Source organism: Petaurus breviceps, unplaced genomic scaffold (assembly GCF_028583685.1).
Source record: "Petaurus breviceps papuanus isolate PSGF00001 unplaced genomic scaffold, PetGlider_PUasm1.0 191, whole genome shotgun sequence".
NCBI classification, from domain to species: Eukaryota; Metazoa; Chordata; class Mammalia; order Diprotodontia; family Petauridae; genus Petaurus; species Petaurus breviceps.
The window spans coordinates 2,664,103-2,669,375 of record NW_027185811.1 but is presented as its reverse complement, the minus strand read 5'-3'; positions in this window follow the sequence as shown (position 1 = coordinate 2,669,375).

Sequence of the window (5,273 nt, the reverse complement as noted above, 5' to 3'; positions counted from 1 at the left end):
TGTGGTAGCTGCAAACCCTGAGGACGCTTGGGGTGCTTGCTGCTACAAGGGGGGAAGGTAGGGGGCAATTGGGGTTAAGTGACTTGCCCAAGGTCACATGACTAGTAAGTGTTGAGTGTCTGAGGCCGGATTTGAACTCAGGTCCTCCTGACTCCAGGGCCAGTGCTCTATTCACTGCACCACCTAGCTGCCCCTGAGAAATGAGGTTTTTATCAGAGAAACTTGTTATAATATTTTTTCACAGCTATGATTACTATGTATTTCCTTCCATCCTATTTTCCCTGTTTACTCTATTCTCTCTCTCTCTCTCTCTCTCTCTCTCTCTCTCTCTCTCTCTCTCCACATTGTCCATTCTCAAAAATGTTTTGCTTCCAACTTTTACCTCCCCTAATCTGCACTCCCTTCTATCAGCCTTCTCCCCTTCTCTTATCCTCTTCCCCTCTTACTTTCCTGTAGTGTAAGATAGATTTCTATACCCAACTGAGTGTGTATGTTATTCCTTCTTTGAACCAATTCTGATGAGAGTAAGCTTCATATGCTCTCCCCTACCTCCCCATCTTCCCCTCTCCTATAAAAGCTCTTTCCTGCTTTCTATGTAAGATAATTTACCCCATCTTACCTCTCCCTTTCCTCTTCTCCCAATGCATTCCTCTTTCTCACTCATTTTTTTTTAGATAATCATTCTATCATATTCAATCCATGTCCATGACCTCTGTCTAGGTATAATCCTTCTAACTGCCTTAATAATAAGGAAGTTTTTAGGAATCGCAAGCATAATTTTCCCATGTAGGGATGTAAGCAGTTTAACTATACCCCTTATGATTTCTCTTTCCCATTTATCTTTTTATGCTTCTCTTGAATCTTATGTTTGTGTCTGATTAAGAGGCTTCAGGATTTGTGTGAACGGAATACTTGGCACTTTAAAAGACCCGATATAATTTATTTAGAATATAGGCAAATGGGAAGGAAACTGGAAATAACAGAGTAAAAGGCTTAGGAATAGTAAAATAATAGCAACTATGATTAATACACACACACACACATATATATATATATACATACATACACATATTTACAGTCATCACCAATGCAAGGAAGCACCAACTTCTGACTTCACAATGTGGGGAATCCTGAGTACAGCTGTCAGGGTCCTGCTTGAGAAGGTCCCAGGCAGGATGTCTCCTCCATGGGTGAGATTTCAATTTGAGGTCTGAATCTTACAGTTTAAGTAGTGCTGAGAACAAAGAAGGCATACTGCCAGGTGTTTCTATCAAGTATCTTGTGTACAGTTAATCATATCTCTTCTCAAGAGCCTAGCCAGGGTCCCAGAAGAAGAGCAGCCCTCACATTCTCAGGATTCTCTGTTCCCAAACATCTCAGGGTAATGGAAAGGTCATATTGAGTTGGGGCCTTGGTTTGTAGAATCTTATTCCTCACAGAGGGTCTTTCTTTGCCCCTTCAATTTGAAAGTCAAATTTTCTATTTAGCTCTGGTCTTTTCATCAGGAATGCTTGAAAGTCCTCTATTTCATTGAATATCCATTTCCCCCCCTCAAGGATTATATTCAGTTTTGCCAGGTAATTGACTCTTGTTTGTAATCCTAGCTCTTTTGCTTTCTGGAATATCTCTAAGCCCTCTGATACTTTAATATAGAAACCATTAAATCTTGTTTTATCTTGACTGTGGTTCCATGATATTTGAATTGTTTCTTTTTCTCTGCTTGCAGTATTTTCTCCTTGTTTCTTGATGTCTCATAAAGTCATTAACTTCCACTTGCCTGATTCTAACTTTTAAGAATTTTCTTCTGTGAACTTTTGTACCTTCTTTTCCATTTGACCAACTCTACTTTAAAAAAAAAAACAAATTTATTTAATTTTAGTTTTCAACATTCACTTCCATAAGCTTTTGAGTTTTAAATTTTCTTCACTTCCTTCCCCTTCCTCCTCCCCTAGGTGGCATGTGATCTGATAAAGGCTCTGCACATACATTCTTATTAAATATTTTCACATTAGTCATGTTGTAAAGAAGAATTAAAATGAATGGGAAAATCCATGAGAAAGAAAAGAAAACCAAACAAACAAAAAAAAAAGAGAAAGCAAATAGGTTGCTTCAATATGCATTCAGACTGAATCTATTTTTTAAGGAGTTCTTCTCTTCAGTAAACTTTTGTATATCTTTTTCCATTTGGCCAATTCTGCTTTTCAAGGCAATTTTCTCTTCATTGGATTTTTGTGCCTTCTCTCCAGCCATGTTGGCTCCATCCCCTATACCTTATAGTCTTAAATAGCTATCAGGCACCCTGAGAATTCAGGAGGTGAATCATTCAATAAACATTTATTAAGCACTTACTATGTGCCAGGCCCTTTGCCTAAGTATTGGAGATAAAAAAAAAGAGGCAAAAGACAGTACCTTTTCTCAAGAAACTCACAGTTTAATGGGGGGAGAAAACATGTAAATATAAATACATGTATATACACACATATATACTTGTAAATATAAAATATGCAAACATAAAACAAAATATACATATATAAAAAATTGGAGATAATCAACAGAGGGAAGGCACTTAAAGTGAGGGCTTTTAGGAAAGGCTTCCTGTAGAAAGTAGGATTTTAGGTGGGACTTGAAGAAAGACAGGAAGTAGAGATGAGAAGGGAGAGCATTCCAGGCATGGAGGACAGTCAGTGAAAATGCCATTGGGAGGTGGAGTGTCTTGTTTGAGGAATAGCAAGAAGGCCAGTGTCACTAGATGAAAGAGTGTAGAATGGGTGGGGGAGGGCATGACATGGTCAGACATGAACTTTGGAAAGATTACTTTTATACCCTAGTGGATGAGGAGGAGAGAGACTTGTGACAGGTAGAGCAACCTGCAAGATCACAAGTCAGTATATACCAGAGGAAGGATTTAAATCCATCTTTATTACTCCAAGGCCAGCATCAATCCTCTTTTTTCCCTTCTAGATGTTTCATGTATGTTTTACAAATTGTATTGAGTTGTATGGGTCTTTTTCCTTTTTCTTTGATCTCCTTGGGCTGTAGACCTAATAGCAGTATTGCTGGGTCAAAGGGTATGCACAATTTTATAGCTCTTTGGACATTCTATGAAGCATACATAGAAAAATGTTTATAGCAGAAATTTTTTTTACAGTGCCAAAGAATTAGAAACTGAAGGGATGCCCATCATGGGAATGACTGAACAAGTTATGTATAGAATACTATTGTTCTGTAAGAAATGGTGAAGGGGATGGGTTCAGGAAAACCTGAGAAGGTCTACATGAGCTAAAACAAAGTAAAGTGAGCAGAAACACAAAACCAATCCACATAGTAACAGCAATTTTTTTGTAGTCAAATGTGAATGACTTAACTCTGATCACTACAATAATCCACCACAACTCTGAAAGTCTTATGATATAACATGCTATCCACCTCCAGATAGAGAATTGATGGACTTCGAGTGCAGGGTTGTTTTTTTCCCCTTCTTCCTTTTTTTTTCCCCAGAGGGAGGAATGTAGCTAATGTAGAAATATGTTTTGCATGACTGTACATATATAATGGGTGTCATATTTCTTGCCTTCTCAATGGGTGAGGAAGGGGGTGAAGGGAGGGAGAGAATATGAAACTGAAAATAGAAATAATATTCATTTTAAAAATGCTTTATATAGAGTTGAGGGTGGATAAGGTCTAAGATAGTGGGTAATTGGGAGGTGATTTTTTTCAAGAAAAATTTTTTAAAAGTGGTGTGGGCAGAAACAAGATAGCAAGGGAGTAGAGGATGAGTGACAGGTGAGGAGGTAGCAAGTGTATTTTCTAGACAATTAGCAAAGAAAGGATAGCATGATTAATAGCTTTAAGGAAATCAAAGGATTTTTTTCTTTTTTGGCAGGAGGGTGGGAAATGGTGGGGGGGGGGGAGGATAGCAGAGACCTGCTTGTGTTAACATGGCATACTACCAATGCTGCTGAAGTCAGAATCAAGCATTTGGGTATGGATCCTGGTTCTACTCTTAAATACCTGTGTGACTCTGACCAAGAAATTTCACCTCTCTGAGATTCAGGTTCTTAGTCTTACAAAATGAGAGGGTAGAACAGATGGCCTCTCAGTTCCCTTCTCGCTCCATATCTGATGCCATGATCCTATAAACTGTGTTGTTGGTGAAAGGAAAAAGGACCGTGAAGGGGAAGAGATGGAAGATACAAGAAAGAGGAGATGATGGAAGGAACAAGATTCCAGAGGAGGCAAACAGGGCTATAGGGTCGAGGAGAAAAGTTATCTTGGAGAAGGAGAGCATGACATTTTTTACTCACATAAAAGGAAAGGAGAAGCCTGAACTATCTATAATATAGAGAAGCTTTCAAGTATGGAGAAAGGAGTTTGGAGGAGCTTATTTGGGATCTCTTGGATCTCCAGTAAGTAGCAGGCAGATGATTTGCTGACAATGAGGAGTAGGGCATAGAGTTGAATTCTTGAAGAAAGTGGAAAAAGTTTGAAAGAAGTATTGCTGAGAATTTGATTAAAGAATAAATAAAAATTGCTTTTTAAGCAATGTGGGTCCAGATAAAAACTGCAAGCTCCATGAGGGCAGGGATCCTATCTTATTTAAACTATATCTCCCTCAATGTCTAGCACAGAGTTATATACTCAATGTCAATACTCTATACTCAAAATCAATACTCTATACTCAATACTACATAAACGTTTGTTGGATGAAAGGAAGCATGACTTCATAGTGGACCAAATAAACATGGGTCAACACTTTCTCTAGCATGGTTCAGGAATAGAGCAGAGAAGGAAAGGGGGGAGAAAAATGATGGAGGTGGTCTAAGTCTAGGGAAGGAGGCACATGACCCTAGAATGTGAATGGTGGACTGGTGCGAAGGAAGGCATTTAGGGAGTTGAGTCACAGTGAGGATAAAGGGCAGGTTCAGTTGGAGTAAGGAGTGTGGGAGAAATGGAGGGATCAGAACCTGTGGTCAGAAAAGGGAACTTCAGAGTTCAAGGTCTTGGAGGTGTAGTAGTTTCAAGGCATGATGACATATGAGGTGTGGCCATTCAGGCAGATGGCTAAGGTTGAGCAGAGTTGTTTAGGTTGAGGAATGCTAAAATTCATGGTTTTAGGAATGATCATTTATCTCTAGTGCTTTTAAATTTGTCTCCTTTTCTATTTACCTCCATTTCTGACCCGGATTTTCTATCACCACTTCTAAAATCTAGGTTTCTGCACCTATGTTGGTCTCTATCTCAATTTCAGAAGTGTGGTGTAAAAATAAATATGA